This window comes from Marmota marmota, unplaced genomic scaffold (assembly GCF_001458135.2).
Source record: "Marmota marmota marmota unplaced genomic scaffold, marMar, whole genome shotgun sequence".
Taxonomy (NCBI): domain Eukaryota; kingdom Metazoa; phylum Chordata; class Mammalia; order Rodentia; family Sciuridae; genus Marmota; species Marmota marmota.
Genome location: NW_026000005.1, coordinates 49,746,267 through 49,768,316, shown reverse-complemented (window position 1 = coordinate 49,768,316; position 22,050 = coordinate 49,746,267). Strand labels below are relative to the sequence as shown.

The window sequence follows — 22,050 nt, the reverse complement described above, 5'->3', positions numbered from 1 at the left end:
CTGCTGGAGCCCTGGTGAGGACCCCCACCTAGAGGGCCTGCTCTGTGCCCTGGATCTCAGCAGTCACTGCAGACTGAGCCACCTGTCACCTGCCATGGCCTCCCTGCTCTAGAACACAGAGTTATGCTCCAGAACTGAGAAGTCAAGGAGGGAGGCAGGGAGGAGGGCAGCCACGGGCGAATGTGGGCTAGCAACAGGGGGGCTCCTCCCTACAATGGCACCTGGTACGCAGGTAAGCACAGTGACCCAGTCATCAACACGGGGCAGTCACCTTCAGATTGCTTGTGGAGGTGGACATACTTCCTAAGCCAGTGCTCAAGGCCCCCTGACTCCTTCAGGCAGGAGGGGGTGACCGCCTGGGCAGTGGGCACACGGACACACGGGAGCACCCAGGAGGTGGTGAGGAGAGGGGAGCGTGAATCTAGACGGGTGCACATGGCCTGTCCCTTACAAAGATGGCAGACACTGGAGCTGATTGGAAGGAACCGGTGTGGAGTAAACGTACTCAACATAAAGCGGAACGCAATGCTGGACATGTAGCAGGTCCTGGATAAACACCGGCAATGCTTTACAAATTGCTAAGTGACGAGCGAGTTGGCTGATTTTGGAATAAGTGCACGTGGCATCCACTCAGGGTTTCCTCACGAGGGAGACTGCTGGTGACTTCTCTCCAGGAGAACTCCCGACGGTTCCTCACTGCATTTCCTACCACTGCCCCTCAGTCGGCACCTTCTAGACTTGGGTTCCTTTGGTCACAGTCGGGCTTCTCAGGGGTGGTGCCTGGCATGCCCCCTCACCCTCTGCTCACCACTCCCAGCCCGTTACGCCCTCTGCTCCTGACGCCAATGACCTACAAACCAGGGATGCTTTTCCATCATTTCCCAGTTTATCTCCCTCTTGAAAAAAGCTCTCCTCCCCTCTCCTACAATGGCAGACGCTCAGACTTCCCCAGCTGCCCTAGTCCCCTCTCGCCACCTCCTGGGGCTTCGTCGTTGCCGTTGGCATAGCGCCTGCGTTCTTCGCGCTCCTTCTGGGCAGTGCCTTGTCCTCACAGGCCCTTAGGTCTTTGGTGGCCACTTCAGTATTAATGGTCCCCAAACGCCTTTGTCTGGCAGATTTCCTGAGCCATAGAAACACCCACCAGAGGGCCTTCTCGGACATTCCAAACTTCCAGGCTCTCCCAACTTAGGAGGCTCATGACTGCACAGGCCATTCCTGGGGTCCCCTTCCTATGGTCCCTTCCAGCTGCTCTACTGCTGTCTTGTCACTGGACCCAATGTCTATGGAGGTGATGAAGCCGTGGTCAAGACAGAGCGGCTCTGTCGCCTTTCCCCTCCTGCCCTACACCCACCAGGCCTGTCTACTCTCCTTCCTTGACTCCCGCCGTGGTGTCTTCACCCCTCAGTCCCGCAGCCACCAGGTGCACGAGCACCAGGCTCCATCCGAGACTACTGACACCCTGAAGCATGTCGCGTTTGCAAACCACTCGTAAACACGGGCCCATGAGTGCCGAGTGCTGACCCACTACACGACAGACCTCTGAAGGAGAAGTCAGAAAAGAGGGCGGAGAAGGACCTGGAAGGGGTGGGAGAGCGGACATTCCACCTCCTTCTGGACCAAAGTGAAAATATGGGAGAGGAACCGCAGGGTCCCTTCTCTCCCAAATCAAGGTCTCCAGACATTTCTTCTCCCAAATGGTCACTGCAAAGGCTGAGGACATCAGAATGCTGCCATTGGACAGCGGCTGGTTATCATGAAAGAGGGGGCTGTCCAAGGGTGGGGAGCCTGCCTGGTACTTCCACAATTCCAAGTCCAAGAAGGGAACACTGAGCCCTCCGCTGCAGGGCGATGGTGAACCCCTGCAAATCACAACATGACCCGATTACAAACATTCCTCTCAAATGTTCTGAATACACAGCTAATAGACTCTTAGCTGGAAAATTATTTTGCCCATAAATTATTTCAGATTTTAATTTTCCCCTTTTCTGGTTATGTTGCCTCCCTTCATTGACTTTTCTCATTTTAAAAGAAGTTCATAATTCTTCCTAAGTTTCTCTCACCCTGTGTGGGTGACATCTATTTCTGAGTGGAAATCAAGCTACAAAAATGTCTTTCAATGATAATAATCTGCAAATAAGTAACCATTTCCTCTATAAAAAGACCAACACCCCTCTTTTCCTTCAGCCTCCTAGGGGAGAGGCAGAGCAGCTCCTGTGCGTGTGCCCAGGGTGGTCCGACCAGGTGGAAGGAGACCCCCAGGAACATGGATTCTGAACCAGCGCCCCTCCCCAGCAGCGCTGTTACCAGGTGTGGTGTCTGGCTCCCCAGCCTTGTGTTCTGTTTTATTCTAGGCTCTCCAGGTGGTTCTGTGAACAGTTTTGAGAGACACTGAGAGGCACGTCAACCCCACCCAGGCCAAATGAATCTGAGCCCTGTGGATGGAGTGGGCATATCCACATGCATATGCACAGGTATCCAGACTGAAAGCCACTAGTCTGAAGGCTTTTGAGTCCCCTTGTGTAGTATTTAAATATTTAAATGGAGAAGATACTTTATTTCAAACTTATCATTTGTAAGCTTTTCCATAGAAGATTCTTCCAACTCCATGTAGACTCAGGTCCCTGGAGGCAGACATGCCGTGGGTGCGTCTTCTGAGATCTAGACCTCTTCACATTAGACATGCTAAAGCGCTGAATACCTATTTCTGCAATTTCTCTACTGAATACATCCCACATTCTCAAAGAATGGCTTTAAGTGTAGATGGCTCCAAACTAAAATTCCAGAGGGGCAAAATTTCAACCAGAAGAGAGTCTGAGAGACTGGCTTGTTGCCAAAGACCCAGAACGCTGTGCTCAAGTCTACGTTATGTCGTGTTCAAGAAGTCCTCACACATCAGGCTCCGCGAGGGAGCCACGTACAGAAAACACCCGGCTGTGGGGGCGGCGGACGTTTCTGGAGACGGTGTGAGTGCCCCCTTCCTGCACCTGGCGGGCACTTCCTGTTGCCCACAGAGCCCTGGACTGCTGAGGAGCCTGGCAGGTGGACAGCATCTCTTTCAAATCAGTTTCTTTCTGAATCCAGTGACTGTGGCCAACACACGCATGCTCAGCAAGGCTGGCGGAAAGGTTCGTATTTATCATTTCATAAAGTTTTGGAGCAAATTATTTTGAATTCACAGAATTTTATGAACCCTTACTCCTGGGAAATCTTTCCAGGAAGAAAACGTGGCATCAGAAAACGTGGCTCCTACTCTTTCTCCCACTACACCAAGTGTGAGAGCAAGTGATGCTTTCTTGGCTTTAGACAAAATTTTTTGAATGAAAATATTCACCAAGCCAGCCGGATTTCCACCAATAGTACAATTAATTACGTTCTTCAGATGGCTCAGCTGCCAATTAAATGTGTTAAACAAACATTACAGCTTGTACAACAACTGACATTCCCTGCGAACATTTTATTTATGCCTGTATTCCCTCTTTTATGTGTGTTTAATTTTTTGCATTTATCTGGAATTAAGAGTAATAAACGTATTGTCGAGAAAGGACATGTGCCTCCCAAATGTAATCGCTGTGATCCAGTAAAGTCAAGCAGAGTGTTTACGGGTAGTGACCTCCATGTGAATACAGGGACGGGGCTGACTGGAGCTGCTGTTTACTGAGCTGTTATTATGTGCCACCTGCCAGACAGAGGGTTTTATTGACCCTGGAGAGCTGGGTGGACGATTATCCTTATCCCACAGAGGCATTAATTGAAGTCCAGAGGTTGGGAGCCTGCCAGGGCTCACAGCTGGGAGACAGGGTCCTGTTCCAGCGCTCAGGCTTTGCGCCTGGGAGCTCTCTCTGGATGCTGGTGCTGCTCGTCTTGCCAAGGCTGTTACCTTGACCCCTGGAGGCAGGGTCAAGCACCTCAGTGACCGCAGCAGTACTTTGCTTGATGCAACCTCTGTAATCATACTGAGCCTGTGCCATTCTCAGCGCCTGGGCTACTGGCCACCTGGTGACCTGCAGCTGTTCACCTGCACTCTGGGGACCTGAGAGGAACCAGGAACATTAGTGTGCAGCACGGCTCTCCAGTCCCAGCTATCGTTCATCTGTCGCTTCACTCTGGCTGGGGGGCAGCTTTAGAAAACACCCTGGGGGCTCGATGCTGCTGCAGGATGCAAAGCGGCCTGGATCACAGGGAGCTGGGGGCTGCCTCCACGTCTCCCCGCAAAGTCTTGAGAAGGGAGGAAGAGCGAACCCCCAAATTTTAGAATTGCCCGGCTGGTTCACTTTAAAAGCTCATACTTCAGAGCATGAGGCAAACCAGCAAAGTTTGAATCTGAGAGCCCAAGGGGAGGAGCAACTGTGACAGAGCCCAGATTTCACATTTCTGGCCAAGCACCTGCACACACTGATGGGACCGTTAACGCCGGCGTTAAGATGTAGTCCAGCGTCTCAGTGAGAGTCAGAGCAATCCCTGCCACTACTGTAACCATCTCTTTCAAAAATATTTACTTCTCTTCCCCCAAAGGCAGCAGCACGTCCATGGGGAACCCAGTGCACGCCCAGGGACTGAGTCTCCTCTACTGAGTCCCCGGAGGACTGTGGCCATGTCACCAGTGCCCAGATGGCCCGGTGCAGAGCCCTCCTCCCTCTATTACCCCCCCCTGTTGCTTCGCCGCTGCACCTTCACCACGAAGTTAAGGTAACGGAAATTTACGACAGTATTTATCGCACCAAAAGTTTGCTTCATTCAAAACCCGGCTGAAGGGCTTTAGATGCTTGCTGTTCAGTTTACTCTTTTGATTGCTTTGCCGCTATGTAAATCAATTTGTTAATGTTCCTTACAAAATGCATGAGCCAGTTATACTGACAAACACACAAAGCTCATTCGTAATTAGCAGTTAATTAGTAAGAAGGAACAGATGCTGCTGGAGCTTCAGCAGGAGAACAGGTTCTGTAAACAATGCTTATAAATCTAAATGAATTTATTAACCACAATACAACTGTCAACATTTTGTTGGCAACCATACAAAATATGGCGGAATCCCCAAAATGTCTTTACAACGTATTAATAATCCCGGTGACAGCCCAAGCCTCTCTAGCCACGGGCTGGCTGCTCTCAGCTGCCTCCGTCGTTCCACTGAGAAGCCGCATCAAAGCCATTACTCGCCACCTTGATCTTCTACACACACTGATTAGCAAACCACATTAACAATGTCGAACGTAATGCAGACTTTCTGCAACGGAGATGTGATCTCCTTTCACTAGGCCCAGCAGCATAGGGCTAGCTGCCAAAGGATCCAGGGTTCTCCAGAATGCCACTGTCCCTGGGGGGAGCCAGATGTGGGTCCCCTCTGCCCTGGAAAAAGTTCATGACTTAGCAAAGAACCGACGAGCGCTCAGACGACTGTGCAAAGAGGAGGCCAGGACGTTGGATGCCTGGGTGCACACGGAGGGTCTCCAAGCAGAGGGGTTCCGTGAGCAGTATCCTGAGAGGTGGGCGAAGGCAGGAGAGCCCTAGGAGCCAAGGGCATTCTTGGCAGAAGGTATCAGACTTACCACGTTTTCTGGAAACTGGGAAATGTCATGGAGAGGCTGGGACCAGAGGGGAGGAGCTTAGATGGGGTGGAGGAGCCTCCTATTGCTGTCAAGGGCTAGGGATACTTTTGTGTGGGCAGTGGGAGCCATTGAGGAGTCTAGGCTAGGTGCAGGAGAACCCAGCAGGCACTACCAAATGCCCTGTGATATTACGTAAATGATTCCGAGTCCTTCCAGAACGGGTCTGCTGTGCTTGCTCCGTATGGTCAGGTGGGCCTAGAGGCCGCTGTGTCCTCGGCACCTGCAGCGGAGCCTCGGGATCCTACACGGCTCCTTGGAAGGCGAGGCTCCCTTCGCACCTGCCTCCTCTCTAACTGCCTGTCTGATTTCAGGCCCTCTCTTCTTAGGTGACCTTTTATTCAAATGGCATTTTCCTACCCTCTCGCAGGGACCTCCTTCATAATATCTGCTAAATGAATAACTGGCGAAAATGAAGGCGAGCTCCAGTGAAAGGTGCCAAAAAAACTGACATTCCAGATAAAATATTTTCTCAAGGCAGGCCTGAATATGTGAGCTAAGGGCTGTGATTACGGGTTAGGCCGCAGAGAGTGAGGGCGTCTGCCCTCCTGGCACTCAGCAAGCGGGGTGTGCTCAGCAAGGCTACCCACTCTGCAGCCCAGGGCGAGGCAGGAGGGGAGAGGCTGGAAACTGCCTGCCAGGCAGACTGCGGTGCTGACGTGCTGTCCCCAGGACACTCGTCCGTCCCCAGGAAGTAAAAACTTACACTTCTTCCTAAATGGAAGGGCATAAGGAAACGGGCCCACGACCCGCACACCTCCGCACTTGTGAACATGGTGATCCGTCTCAGAGCGCAGGGTACACTGTCCCAACCTGGGGGACAGGAAGCCACCGTAGGGCTGACCTACCTTGGAGATGGCTCCCTGCACTCCCCCAGCACGTCTTATTGGGAGGGCTCCCCTGGGATGAGAGCTAATGTGTAAATGCAGTTGCAGAGCCAGTGTTCCTACTGGGGGGCTTCCAAAAACTGGGAGACCTGCCAGGGGGCACCTTCACTGCAGTGGGCTGCGACCAGCACCTTCCACAAGCAGAAGAGAGGGGAGGTGACCCGAGTGCAGTGGCCCTGGTACTGTTCTGTAGAACTCTAGTTTCTACGACCCGTGTGCACACAGGTGTGCAGAGGCGAGTAACTGGTGTACCTGCACCAAGTGGCCCTGTTTTCCAAGTGTTTAAAGATTCACTGTTGTTCTGCTCGCTCATTTGAAGATATCTACTGATGTTCCTGCAGCCACACTCCTTCCCTCACGGAAACCAGAGCACAGGGGACCATCAGGGGGAGGGCGGGGAGGGCAGGAAGTGCTGAGGAGGCCAGCGTGGCCGGAGGCCCCCAGGAGCACAGGTGGGCACATCAGGGCCTCAGGGAGTGGGACGGGGAACTGGCTCTGGAACAGGGGAGTGGGCACCGTGAGGTAATGACGGGGGGTGACCTTCAGCTCTCCTGCTGTCCCTGGGTGTGTTCTAATTTTGTACAACACACGTGTGTTACCTACTCTGAGTTTATAAAGCTGTCCTGCTTGGGTCTCCCAGCTCTGTGTGACGCAGATGAACCCTGCGGAGCCCTACAGTATAGCACTATGGCCAGAGGATGACTGTTCACGAGAATGCCACACACTCCCCAAAGCTTCTCAATCAGAATTAAGTTTAGAATGCCTACGCAAAATGTGTCACCCGCACTGAGATCCTGAGCAACGAGTTCTTCAAAAGTGTTGGGGACGTATTCACTCAAAAGGCTTTTCAATAGTATAGAAATGGCTGAAATGAATCCATCTAAACTGTAGAGAAAATGCTAATGAAACATCACAGGCAAAGTCAAACTCATCCAAGATCAAAACCAAACATCACATCAATAAACATGGTGGACACTGACAGAGGAAAGTCACCAGAAGTGAAGAGTGACCACGAGATCAGAGGCCATGGAGTGGGAGCGAAGATGCTCGAAAGCCACGTCTGATGAAGGACATCACCCAGAAGAGAGCACTCTTGAAACCAACGACAAATGAATAGCCGAATCACACAGTGAGCAGATCTGAACAGAAACGGCACCAAGGCAGACACACAGAGGGCAAAGAAGCATTTGAGAGATGCTCAGCACTGCGTGCCCCAGGGACTGCAAATTACAACAGGGAAATTCTGCTATGCACCATGCATGGAATGGCTGCAGTTGAACCCTGACATCATCAAATGCTGGCAAGGACATGGAGCCTCAGGAACTCCCAGGCCACCGGTGGGAATGCAGAGTGGCACGGCCATCCTGGACCACAGTTGGCAGTTTCTCACAAAACTAAAATTATTCTTACCTTGCAATCTAGTAACAGTGTCCCTTGGTATTTACAGGACTGAGTTACAAGTTTAGGTATGCATAAAGACCTACACACAAACATTCATAGCAATTTTAATCACAACTGTCAAAATCTAGAAGAACCCAAAACGTTCTTCCACGGGAGAGAGGATGAACCCTGTGGAGCATCCTGCACGAGAGCATCATTCAGAGCAAAAAGGAAAAGAAAGGAACTATGTAACCAGGGCAAGGACGTGTGAGGACCTTAAGAGCATGCTAAGGAATAGAAACCACCATGCTGACGGGGCTCCTACCTGCATGACTTCAACTGTGCAACACGGTTGCAGCAGTGGATGCAGTCACCTCGCATCTGTCCAAACACAGAACGTGTGACCCAACGTGAACTGCCAGGTAACCTGTAGGTTGGGATGATGACAGTGGGCGCTGTCTGGAGCTTCAGGGGGACCTCTGCATCTGCTGCTCACCTTCCCTGGGAACCTGCCCTATGCCGACCAGTTGAAAGGTACACCTGGGGGCACCTGGAATGAATGCTGTGCTGACAGGTGACTGGGGTCAGCAACCCGCCTGGACCCTTCTGGAAACATGAGATGCTCTGCCCCAGCCTTCGGACACCACTTCCCTCCAGAGATGGGTTCTGAGCACAGGAGCCCCAAGGTCTCACACAAAGCACTCTCCACACACAACAGTTTCCACCTGAGGAAAGGACGTACTTTATCAGTGGGATTCTGAGCCATCGATGTTTAGTGAAGTAATAGTTCTGAAAGAATGGAACTGAACACTTAGCATTTGCACTCAGAAACTCTGGGGGCTGGCTCTGAGGGACCAAGGGCAATGCTGGCTGGCACCTGGCAGCGGGCTCCCTTTACGGAGACGACTGGCGTGCAGAGAAAAAGGCAGCCTGGCCGGCAACTAACTGGCCTTTAAACACAACTGATTGACCCTACAGGCCTTCCTACCCACCACGGCACCCACATGGTGGCTCCAGTCCAGTCCACCTGCTGTCCCCAAGACAGCCCGCAGAGCCCGGTCCTCCTGGCCCAGCCCCCTGGGGGCCTCCTGAGCTGCTGCCCCATCACCCAACCCACGCTGGCTCCACCTAGGAATTCTGACTTTGGATGGTGTAAAAGCAATCCACGATCAGTGGAAGCCATACCTTGAGTTCTGCATTTGGACCTCTGCCTGGCTAGAGCGAGAGGCCCCATTCCTCCCTGGGATGCTGGGCAGCGGCCACACCCAGCTCCCAGGCAGACCGAGATCACAAGGGCAGGGGCTCAGGCTCCACTGTGGGCCCGGGGCTGAGCCAGGATGTAGCACGGGCTGGGGGCTCAGCACACTTTGATTTGTGGTATTCTTAGCCCAGATGGTGGGTCTCTGGGGTCACACAGCACTCTAAGTCAAGAGGGGTCTGTACTGCCTTGCCCAGACCCACGATGACACGACGGTGTGCAGCAAGCAGGCCTTCGCCCGCTGTCCTAACCCCGGGCCCACATCTTCCTTCCTGTGGTTCAGTCCAAATGTACGTCCCCCTAAACTGCTCATTTCCTGGAGCTCCTCCTCGCCCACCCAGGAATGCCCACAGCAAGAGCTTCAGGCTGCTCTCTGATCCCTGCAGGGAGGCCACCTCTCCACTGAAGGGCGCGTCTCCGGCTCTCCCCAGTCCTCCTGTAGACACCCACTGCACTGCCAAGTCCTCAGGGCCAGAGAGCCTGTCCACCTGCTGTAACCATCACACTGCCCGGAGTGACCATCTACCCCTCCATCACACTGACAGACCACGCCATCATCAGCACAGAGAATTCCCCACAGAGAAAAGAGACGCTGATCCATGTCGCCCGAGGAACTACAGAGTATTTATCATCATTGAAACAAAGGTCCTCACAAAACATGACAAAGTCAGTGACTGTTCTCCCAGAGATGTAGGGAAACCACCAACCTGACCTCACCCCAGATGCTATGAACCACCCCCCACCACCACCGGCAACCCAGTGGGCCTTTGGCCACCATCACCCCGGATGTCCAATGTGGCACTGTTTCCTGATCACAAGGTCTCGGCCCCATCACTTGAAATTTGGTTAATATGCCACAGGATCTCTATTCTGAAGCCCCTCTGGCTTTGGAAATCAAGGTGGCAAACAGCCAGTGCTGCCCATCACAGAACAGACAAAAGGTCAAGGTCTTCCAGGTCCCCTCAGAAAAGCCTCACTCTCTGCTCCCACCTGTGGACTCTGGTGACAGAGAAAGCCATGGCATCCCCTCCCTACACACCTGTCCCCAGCACATGAGTGGGAAGCACAGGAACACAATAGGAACTGGTCCCCCATCAGCCCTTCTGCCAGGCCACAAAACCACAGCTCAAGACAACACCTGTTCGCCAAACGGAGCATCAGAACTTTGGAAAAACAGTGTCCAAGAGATTGTCTAAAAGATAGGACACAGGCTCTATCCTCTCTGGGAGGTCCCCTGTATTGACACAGTAAAGGGCCCATGAGTCCTGCAAGACACCCACTATCTTTGTGTGGAACAGGAACACCAATGACACCTGAGTAATGTGCCACCCAGGTGTGCAGAGGCTTCCAGAATTTTCTCCCTGATCTGCTGTTCTTAGGACAATGTGTGCCAACTCTACCCTGGACTGTCCTTAAGCTTTCAACTTCAAAGGTCCATCAGTATATCAACAGACCCCACCCAGTGATTCCTCCCTTGACCTTCTCAGCCCTCTCTGCAACTCTTGGGCAGCCTCCTGGACAGCACATCAGCATTACCATTCCAGGCTGTGTGACAATGAGCCAATGGCGAAACTTCTCTGAGCATCCGCTCATCTGTCAAGTGGGGAGTTTACCATTAACGCTCAAAAGACACTGTGAGAACTGAGTCTTCATTTGTTAAGTATTTACTGGAAACTGTTCCAGGGGTGTGGGACACATTACTGGCCAAAAGGATTAATAACAATAAGCCCCTGACCTCATGACACATCCATTCCAGGGGCTGACACACCGGGGCAGCTGGGCCTGGCACAGTGGCACGGCCTGGGCGAGTGCTTTACAGTTTTCAAAGTACTTCTTCTTCCATCAGTTCCCATGCCTGAGAATGGCTACTGTTTCCCAGAAGCCCCACGACAACCAGAAAACACTGAGCAGAACACAATTCAGGGTCACTCTGCAAGCTAATGTTTCTTTGGGATGCCTGTCAAAATTCCAGAAGATGCAATGTGTCAGTGTGCCCGTCTCAGGACCCACGGTGGCCTGGGCAGGCCTCAGTCCCCGGGAGCCTCTTGCTGCCAGCAGAAAAGCTGCCAACCTGCTTGCCGCACAGTGCCAGCCTGTTTAGCCAGCAACCTTCCCTCTCCTACGTGTCCCAGCACTGTCCTCTGGCCCTCAGTGTCCAGTGGGGTCTGTCCACCCCAAAAGCACCCTCTGTCTGCGAGGCATCCGCTTCTCTAGCATCTCGACAGAACTTTCTGCAGAGGAGAACCATTCTGAAGGGAACCCAGGATGAACCTTCCAAGTGTGATCCAGCCCCTCTGGTGTGACGAGATGGATGCTGCTCTCCCGGTGACACCGTGACTCACTGTGCTGAGGGGGCACAGAGGGAGGAGCACAGCCACACCCTCCCCAGTTCCTTCAGGGGGCCCAGCAGCAAAGTATCCTGGCACACGAAAGAACTTTTAGAAGTCATTGATAAGGCTCATTAATGTATCAAAATGTCACCTACTCAATGTGAACCATTAAAAATTATTAGTCCAAGTATTAGTAGAAATAGTCATTAAAGTGCAGAACTATCAGGAGAATATCAGGCAGGACTGTTCATCACCTTGGAGCTCCCTGGCAGCCCTGCATCCGCTCCATAGCCCTCAGTTGTGGGTGGCCCAAGTGTCCTCTGGTTTAAACTCTCAGGTCCAAGCCCCCAAACCACAGCACAGGCACCTGAGGTGGGCCTTGGCAGAGAACCAAACTCACCTGAACACCTGGAGGAAGACGGCCAGTAATTTACGACGCATGCCAGGAATAATATGCAAACAAAAGACATGTTCAGGGAGCAGAAGGTAAAGGTCAGGTCCACTGGTAAATGCCAGCATCCACGGCTGTGTCCTTCAATCTTGAAAGCAAACGTGTTTCTTCTTTGCAGTTTGAGGAGATGTGCAGGCCCCAGCAGCCCAGGGCTCTGCAGCCCCCCCTTGTTCCCGAAGCAGCCGGGATGGGATCTGCTGCTGAATCCTCCAGCGGGGAGCCACTGCCCATGTCACCTGGAAACTCAAAGTGGACTGGGTTGGTGGCACTGGAGGGAGACAGGTCATCACACCCCTGCCACCCCCTTGGATGGTGGAGGCTGCACAACAGGGGCCCTGTGAGGACAGTGTCAGCAAGCCCTCAGGGAGCAGGCCCCGGGCTGCCACTCCTCCCAGCACAGCCTGCCCCCAGCAGGAGTCTCACCCAGGGCCTGGTGCAGGGCGGCAGAGTGCAGCGGCTGCTTCTGCCCCTGCGATCGGCTACGGCCAAGGCGGCTTTCAGAGTTAAGATTCATTTTATTGTATATACAGACCAATATAATGATATATTTACATCTCTGTGTGTGTATATTTGTGTACGTATATTTATGCGTATATGTGTATGTTTAAAGCCACACAGACCATTTTCCTACAAAATGACTTTGTGACAACGAACACACTCTTGTTTTTATCAAGCGTTACAATCACAAAGGCTGTGTCTGATACAGATTGGATAATGAAGTAAAAATCTGGCAATTACCAAAATAGTCCAGTGTTGTGAACATTTACAACGCAAACATATCTACCTGGTAAGTACGAGAGTAATTGTGTAAAAATTATCAAGCATTAATTCTAGCCACAGCTTTATACTTTTTAAAAGAAAGTGCTAAATGCACATATTTTCTGTCATATATTTTAAACAGTAAACACTGGGGGAAGAGCATGTCAACTGCCTAATTAATTAAGCAAAGGCATAATGATATTTATATGTAAGTGATGGTGGGGAGAGCAACAGAAAACAGTTAACATACTTGCCTAGAATTAGCGAATGATATTTTTCACAGTCTTCTATGTTGCCTTTTGGGCCACAGGTACAGCAAAACAAAGTCAAGTTCATCAGGTTAGCAGCTGTCCCAAGGGTAGTGGTTCTGTCTTCAGAAGGCTGAAACCAGGACCACTCTGTGTCCCCCCACACCAGTGTGTATGAACTCCAGCCATTCCCCCCATCCCCACAAGGATAGCATTAATTCCTGGAGAGAAAGCCAGGTCCCAGCAGTTCCTCTGAGTAGCACAGGACCTTGCACATCTTTTGTCCACTCTCAGTTTCAAGGGGGGTAAACAGGTCCCATTTTCCTCAGGTATCATTTCCAGCAGTGATCTGCACTTCCCTACCAATGGTCTTATGTATACTTGTTCTTGCTGAATTGCAAGCAATAAAAAAAGTCTTCCATAAATAAAGTCAATGGAATCTCCTCTTCTGTTGATAAAAAAGAGGCTTTCCATGGGGGGAGGTGGAGTCCAGGAACTAAACATGAGGCGTGAAAACCTGTTTTCCTTCTGCAGAGATGCCTGGACCCCGCCTTGCCCTCTCCCTTGATGGGAGTGCGTAAGGCGACAATACGCCCAGAGGAACACAGCAGCCCTTAAGGCAGGGATTTGGGGGGCTGCAAATATGAACGTGGGCAGTCTGAAGTAAGGGCATATCTAATCTAAGTGTGAAAAATATTTTTATTGTTCTGGGAATAGTCACTGTTAACTGAACGCAACCACAAAACGGGTGGAAAAGGAGCACGCAGACCCGAGGGAATTGCCAAATCAATTAACAAGTAATTCAGGAACTAATTTCTATATTGCCTCTTAGCACAAAATTGTATCTTTAATTTCTCCTGCAATAAGCATCTCTGTGATGGTCCTAACACACACTGACGCTGTAAATGAGTTTACAAGTATCTCTTTTTGATTGGCTATACAACATTATTTCTTCACAGTTCAATGCTACTGTAGCCAAGTGCTCTGAAATATTTAATTATACTGGTAGCTACCAGTTACCAATTTGCAAGACCCACAGTGAGTACAGTACATTTTAAAGAACCAGTAATCAACTAATTAAAACCACAGTGAATTCCAGCTACTCCAATGACAAACAACTGCCCCTGGGTACACTGGGAGGACTTTTGCAGTGGGGATGAGGTTTTGTAGGTCTAGCTGGACTCCAGAACACGGAAGCCACCTACCGAAGACCCCTCCACCCTGGCGCTATGTAGAAAATGTCCCTGCAGCTGTCCCAGGCCTGGCTGATGTTGAATTTCTCATGTCACTGATTCCCTGCACGGTGGCTCAGTGGTAGACAGGGCCACTCAATGAGAAGACCATGAGTTTGGGAAATGGCAGACCTGGGTTTGGATTTTTCTGGCTTTACAATGTCGTGTAAGGCGAGCCTCAGCTTCCTCACTCAAAATGATGCAAATAATGCCGTCCCTGGCTCACTGCCGGGGACCTGTGAGCCCACTGGAGATGTGTGCGCACACAGAGTGGCTGTGCTCCCCTGTAAGGACCACAAAAAGTACTTAAAAATCCAGCACTTTTTATTTATTCCTTTCCTCAAACCTACGATGCTCAAGGGAATTCAACTTAGAAAAAACCTGCCAGATGCAATACAACCAGAATATCTAGTTTGAAACACTAATACTGGGATTTTTTTAAAACAGCGCACAAAGAATGACAACTGTGGTGTCTGCGCTTGTGGGGGCAGAGACCAGGAATATGCCTCTGCTAACGTGGGCTCCAACCCGCCACCTCATGAGGAGCTGGGGCAGTCATCTGTCCTTCCTGGGACTCCGTTTCCCTACATGCAAAGTAAGGACCACTTCTAGCTTTAAAAATGGCTGCTTGTGTGGTGAGACACGGCAATTCCAATGCAGGCAGAGCAGACATTTAGTTATTTGGCCAGAAGTGGGAAGACCACAGAAAAGAAACCTTGGGGCTCATCTATGTGGTAAGGTATATGCTATAATCATAGCATGTGTTAGGGTAGTTAACATGTCACACGGATGTGTGCATATAAATGCGTGTATACATATATATATTCTTTATTCTCTGAGACAAACTACTTAAGAAAAATCTGCAAAATCCTGAGAATGTTCAATTTTAATGCACCAATGATGGGGCAGAACAGGCTGGCCGGGGCACCTCAGGACACCTGCTTGACCTTGGTGCAGTGTGACCCTGAGCTACAGCAGCGTGAAGGCAGATCTGCTGCCTGACAGACACCGTGACACATTCTTTTTTTTTTTTTTTTTTTAATTTTTAATATTTATTTTTCAGTTTTTGGCGGCCACAACATCTGTGTTTGTATGTGGTGCTGAGGATCGAACCCGGGCCGCACGCATGCCAGGCGAGCGCGCTACCGCTTGAGCCACATCCCCAGCCCCCCGTGACACATTCAATAGAAGGAAACCACCATGTGCTCACCTGCCAGGGCCCTCTGGTCCCCCTGACCTTCAGATGGACCTGGGAGGCCACCCACTCCCCAGCACTCCTAGTTGCTCCTCACCTGGGCCTCCCGAGGGCCTCCTTTCAGGCCCAGCCTCTCTCCACTGCAGGAAGGCCCAACCAGAGCTCAACTAAAGGTCCTCTGGTGAGTGGACAGATCAGAGACAGGCAGGGCACAGAATACCAGGCCATTAGGCCACGGACACACTTGGGTTGTGTGCATGACCATGGGAGAGGGCTTTTACAACCCCATCAATACCTACACTGGTTCACGTGCCCCAACCACCCTGGGGTTCCCTGTGAAGGGAAGGAGACAAGCTCTCTGCCACCAAAGCAAACACGTGTGCACACACAGGGCAGCCGGGGCACTTTACGATCATTAAAAAAAAAAAATCTTTCACTGAATACAATTTATAGCATGAAAACTGACCTACAGAGCATCAGCAGGGTGTTGAGATTTTCCCCAGTGATTCCTCCCAGGGAGGAATCCTGCAGACCTGGCCTTATCCAAATGCCCACAGCGGGAGGTCTCGGGGACAGGCTGGGCTGGGGGAGCGTACCTCCTCCTGCAGAAACCCCCACCATCCAGGCCAAGGCAGTCCCCAAGCCACAGTGTCAAGGACACGGGAGGTAGGGGAGCGTGAGGGACTGTCACAGTGCAGGTGACCAGGCCAGACCCGAATCTGTTACCCGCACTCGGTGAACACAGACATCCTTTGTTTTCTTTCCTTTTTTGATACCAGGTGTTGAACGTGTGTCCGTTCAGCCAAGAACTGAAGAACAGGGCCCAGAGCAGCAGGCCAGCAGCAGGGTTACTGCAAAGGTGACAGACACAGACTGCTCCGGAGAGAAGGGGCCCCAGAGCTGAGAGTCCAGTGGGAGTGTGGCCTGTTCTTTCTGGGGTCTGTGGGATTTCTACCTTCCTCGTCTCCGCCCCTGTCACCAGCTCCTCACTATCATTGACTGGTGGCTCCTCTGCCCACGCGTCTGTTCTAGGTTTTCTACTGGGTCCCTGCTCAGGAGCATGAGTACAGAAGTGTCTGTCCGATAGGGCCCCCCTCGTGTCCACCAGCACTTCCGTCAAGCTGGAAGTCAACTTCCTCAGAAGACCACCTCCATGCTCCTTCATCCTGGCCCTGCCCGACCTCACGGCCTCTGGTCCTGGCTGCCTAGGCCCTTCTCCCTCAAACCTTGGGCCTCTGCACTGAGTTACATTCCCGGTCCTATTTTACTGTGAGACAGGATCTTGCTAAGTTGCCATCCTCCTGCCTCAGCCTCCTGAGCTGTGGGGTGACAGGCTGCCCACTGCACTTGGTTAATTTCCTGATTTTTGATCACTGTATGAGGGTTGTGTAAATATGTTCACTTTGGAGGCAGTTGGGTAAAAGGTATACAGGGACTCTGTACTGTGTTTGCAACTTCTTTGGGTCTAAACTTATTTCAGTACCAATAGCTGAGACTTCCCAGGGTCCCTATCCGCCCCCAGCCTGCGCTTGCTCCTGTGCATCCAGCCGGAAGCCGGGTGCACTCCATGTTCCTTCATGTGCTAGTCACCCACAGTCTGTCTTCACCTTCACTCATTAGCAGCAGTGCGTCCCGGTGCTGTCTACCTGGCCATCACCAACTCCACCCCCCAGCCCCCCGCCCCGAGGTCCCTGCCTCCTGTCACTGACATTTATAGACAACTCTGTTATGAACTTTGTTTTTTCTTTTTTACAGTTAAGGTTTTTTTTTTTTTTTTATCCTAGTGAATTATTTTCTTGGTATAAATTTCTACAAGAGATGACTGGACAGAGTGAAGCACATTTTCATCTCCTTTTCAAAAACACACTGCCAGGTTATCCTCCTACAAGGCCAGGCCAGTTTTCAGTCCTCGTGGTGGACACTTTTAATGTTCTGCTTCTCCTGATTTTTTTTAAAGAGTTGGAATTTATCATTTTGTTAATGATAAACCCTAGCACAGAGTGATTTCTCACTGTTTAATTTCCGTTCCATTATATATGAGCCCAAGGGGAGATGCCACCACTCTCTACCGCACGTCTCAAGCAGCACCTGTGCAGCTCGGGCGGTATCCACCTATTTGTGCAAACAAGTCTCATGTGTTTCTAAAACAACAGAAGCACTTCCTCTACAGAATGACCTCTGAACAATGAACACTCTTGCTTTTATCACGTGTTACCAGCACAAAGGCTGGGTTTCATGGAGTAGTGGGGTACAACTTTGGCAATTATAAAAACAGTCTGGCACTTCTAAAATTGGTGCATTTGATGGTTAAAAAAAAATCTGAGTAAAATTAGAACATAAAGACATTTATTTAGATGAGATGAACATAAAGACATTTATTTAGATGAGATGAACATAAAGACATTTATTTAGATGGGATGTCTTGCACAGGAACAATGAGAAGTAGAGTAGTTTTAGAAGAAACTGGCTTTCTGAGACCTTTGTGGGTCATTTCAAAGACTAAAAAAAAGTGAATACACTGTGTGAAATGTATAGTATCTTAAACACATGAAAGAGACAAACTTAAGGAATTTTAAATCATATTTTTTTCTTAAAGTGTAACTTAAGAAAAAGTGAATTCTCTAGTATAACTTTCTTTTTTAGGAACACAGAATTCATTTGGGGGAAGGAAAATGATTTCACACTATGAACCTATTCTAACTATCCTTCAGAGCCACCCTCACGGCCACAGCCTCCCTCCCTCCGGCCCCTCCTGAGCCTGCCCTGGGGGAAGCACCTGGATGAGGTTTCTAAGCAACAGGAAGTGGAAGACTCCAGGCTCCACAAGGCCTCCGAGGAGGGGGCAGAGAAGACACCACTGCCCACGTCTTTCCGGAGCCAAAGTGTTCCACGTGGGCCTCAAGGACAGGCAGAGCCTGACAAGCACTGGTCAGAGGCGCCAGAAGTCGTAGCCAAGGTTAGGAATCCCCATGTGCAAGGAGGAATGGACTGAGCCCCGGTGACCCCAGGTGTACGGTCAGGGAAGCCAAAGTGTGGCCCCAGCCCAGCACCTTCAGCATACCTGGGAATGTGGAAGTGCAATCTCTCGAAACTCAACCCGACTGCCTGGGCAACCTTGGGGCCCACGGACACTGACACTTAACTGAAGCCCCCAAACCTCATCTGGTCCATACCAGACAGCCTGTGCAGCTTGGGCCCGTGCCACATTATGCCCCCTGTTCCCTCCTGTGGAACTTCTGGAGCAAAAGGTTGTGGAGTCAGCCACAGAAAAACCAGTCAAGAGGGTGTGTGAGCCAGGCATGGTGGTGCACACCTGTAATCCCCGTGACTCGGGAGGCTGAGGCAGGAGGATCCCAAGTATAAAAAAGAAAAGGGATGGGGTTGGGCTCAGCAGGAGAGTTTCCTGGGTTCAATCCCCAGTGCTGCAAAAACAAAACAAACAGAACCTCGAGAGTGGGGCACAGCAGGCCGGGACCCCGGTCAGGGCACAATCTCAGAACACAGTGCGGCGAGATGCTGTGGAGGAGCCACACCAGGTGCCCCAGGGGTCCCACCGTGGTGATTTCCAAACGGACATGAAGTTTCAAAAGCCAGTGTGATTTTTCCTACAGAACTGGTGTTCAATGGGTGTCCAGATCCATTCACCAGGAGCAAAAGCAAGCCTGGGAAAAGCCTACTCTGCCTCTGTGCTCGCAAAACAACTTACAGCACCAGGCAGAACATCCAGAAGTGAAGGCACCCTGGACTCTCAGCCCGTCATGCCTGGGCTCCCTCCATAAGGAGGTAGGTACTTGGGCATCATCTTGATAGATTAAGAACAATGCACCAGAGCCATCACCATAGGCACTTGTTGCACAGACTGTTCTGGAAGGCCAGGAGGGAGGCTATATTTAAGACAAACACAAGAATTGTGGGCGCCTACTCATTACCATGTATTTTCCTGGACATCCCCAGCTACAGACCTGACCGCTGCCCTCGGTCCTGAGGAGCAGTCCCCATGGAAAAGGGGTTTTGCTTTTCTTTTCAAAACAAGGCTAACAGAAGTCTCTGTTAAATAGGAATAAAATGCTAGAAATGAGACAGAACGCGTTGCGCACAGTAGGATGTGTTGCCTCGCAGGATTGAGCCTGTCAATGGTCTTAAGACACATCCTGTGCTGCTTCATGACAGGGACATGTCCCGAGAAACAAAAGCACCATTGTTGTTGACTTTTGTCGTGGGAACTTCACTGAGTATACTTACACTAGGGTGGGAACTTCTGGAATCACCACCGTTTATGTGGACCACTGCTGCCCGCCATAATGTCACGTGGCATGTGATTGCAGTCTGGCACTTATACTAGGGTGGGAACCATGTCGCTAAGCAATAGAATCTTCTGGGACCACCACTGTATGTGCAGACCACTGCTGCCCGCCATGATGTCATGCGGCACGTGACTGCAGTTTGGTACACGCTAGGAGGGTTTCAATGGAAATGCTCTTGTCACAAGAGTCTGAAGAGTCCTAAGTGCTTCCTAGGCAGCGCACACCACTGCCTGCAGTGGGTCCTTTGCCCTCTCAGACGCGCTCAATGGGAGTGGAGTGGCCTCGGTCTAAGACAGAACAGGTTACAGATGGCCCCCAGTCACACACGGGAGCTCCTGCCCCAGCTCTGCTGTTAGCTGGGTTGTGCTGAACCGTGTTCACACGTGGCAGCCCTTGCCCCCAACGTGACGGCAGCTGGAGGCAGGGTCTTCAAGGAGGCTTGTAAGTTCAAGAGGTCTAAGGGTGGGGCCCTAACCTAACGGGCCGCATGTCCCTGTGAGAAGAGGACGAGATGCCAGGAGTGCACACGCAGGAAGGAGGCTACGCCAAGCCACGGAGACAGGGCTCCCTGGGAACTAGCCCTGCCTGTGCCTGGACCCTGGACTGCCAGCCTCCAGGACTGCGGAGGGAACTTTGTGCCGGAGTCACCCAGTCGGTGGAACTTTAGGACAGCAGCCCAGGCAACCTCTGCAAACGACACATTGCCGAGCCTCACTTTCCGCATCCACGACATGGGCACCGTGGCGCCTCACAGGCATAGACAGGGCAGAGCCTGGGCCAGTCAGGCCCTCATGTGGGGTCAACAAGCTCTGGTACTGGTAATGCGCTGACAGGTAATTATCCCCGTTACGTGCTGTGATGACAGAGCAAGGGCGCATCACGGGGGCCAGGCCACTCTGAGAGGCAAAGGCATGCTGGTCCATCCTCGGGGACCTGGCTCGGGCACCCTCCCCGCAGGAGCTGGAGTGGGTTCTGGGCGGTCACCAGTCCCACATCCCCATGACTACTCTGTGGAAAACTGCAGGACACTCCACCACGAAGGCAGGGAAACCAGTACCTCGTGGGCAGCCAGTGCCCTGGGCAACCCGACAGCTGGCCTTCCAGGCCCCCCCACCCCCGCCCCCCTCACTTCCAGGGCCAGCACCTTGGCTTCCCTGCCCACCTTGGCTTCTCTGCCCTCCCTCCACTGGGGCTGCTGGTCCCTGGATTCTGCAAACACAGCTCCCTTGGGCATCAGCCCCCGGGGTGAGAGCCCTCGGGCTGGGTCTTCCCGGCACACCTGAGCCAGCCAGGCCACAGACATCTACTGTCCTCTCGGGCCCAGAAGAGGACCCAGGGCACATCAACACAAGGATGAGCCCAGGCTCGTTACAGATTGATCGAGTCTGAAGAGAGCATTCCAGAAATGAACACCTTATTAATGTATCACTATGAAAATTCAGTTGTGGTGCTAGGGGCCAACATTAGCTATTTGCAGAAACTCTCCTGCTTCTGGGTGAGTTTTTCCTTTCTTGCCTATTTCTGAGCTCATAAGGAGTCCAGTTTCACCATCCCCGCTGAACTTTCAAGGAAAAGAACACTATTTTGCTACAATGAACCCCTAGACATTACCCAGCTCTTAGGTCCTGAACACATCAAGTACACGGGCTCTAACATTAACTCCGGGTCCTGGAGAGAGCATCATTTTTGCACCGCAGTCTACGGTGGGCAAAGCAGCTCAGCGTATGGCCCTCATGGAGCCCTGGTGGCCAAGGGAAGCACAGTTTTCAAATTGCTTTGAAGGTTTATGTTTAAATGATGGATTCCTCACTTTGGTAAAAGTGGTCTCATTAAGCATTCTGCGTAAACCATGTTGCCACCCACCTGCGCTGCCCAAACAGCCGGGGACCAGCGGAGGGTGTGCCCTGTTCATTCCAAGACAGATGACTGTGGATTCCTAGGGGAGCATCCAGATACCTGGGACTGTCTGGCCAGCGGCACTGAGATATTTGAGGAGTGGGAGTAAAATCTTGTGACATGCCCACGTGACACATCAATTTCATGATCTTCATTGGGCCAAGACTGTTGTGACCCAGGCTGAATGGGAGGCTCTTGGGAAGTCATTCACCCAAGTGAGGTAAGTGAGCTTCCAGGGCACCGGGGCCGGGTCAGCGAATCACCTGTTCCTAGGGAGCTGGTGGGGACCCCGACGTCTGGGCAGAACCCATGTCCTGAGTGGTGCACGTGGCACTCTTGCTCACCTTGTCCCTGCTATGTCCTGCTCCATCAACACCAGCCAGCATCGTCCCGCCCTGCAGAGGCTGCAGGGAGGTGGCCCTGCCAAGTTCTCCCTCTGCGTGCTCCTGGAGGAGAGCTGCCTGGCCTGCTCCTCTTCCAGTTCCGTCTTGGGGTTTTGTCTCCTCGGTG

General features: G+C 51.6%; 1 protein-coding gene and 1 long non-coding RNA gene across 11 annotated transcripts in view; both read right to left on the bottom strand.

The window, feature by feature from the left end:
- Agap1 (ArfGAP with GTPase domain, ankyrin repeat and PH domain 1) overlaps positions 1-22,050 on the bottom strand; it is a 353,309-nt gene that overhangs the window by 220,787 nt on the left and 110,472 nt on the right. The window lies entirely within an intron of this gene.
- LOC125618308 lies at positions 6,830-20,792 on the bottom strand. Its single transcript, XR_007349584.1, has 3 exons — positions 17,492-20,792; positions 15,636-15,640; positions 6,830-6,841 (listed from the first exon to the last, which is right to left on the bottom strand). It is a non-coding gene; the product is annotated as an uncharacterized LOC125618308 (long non-coding RNA).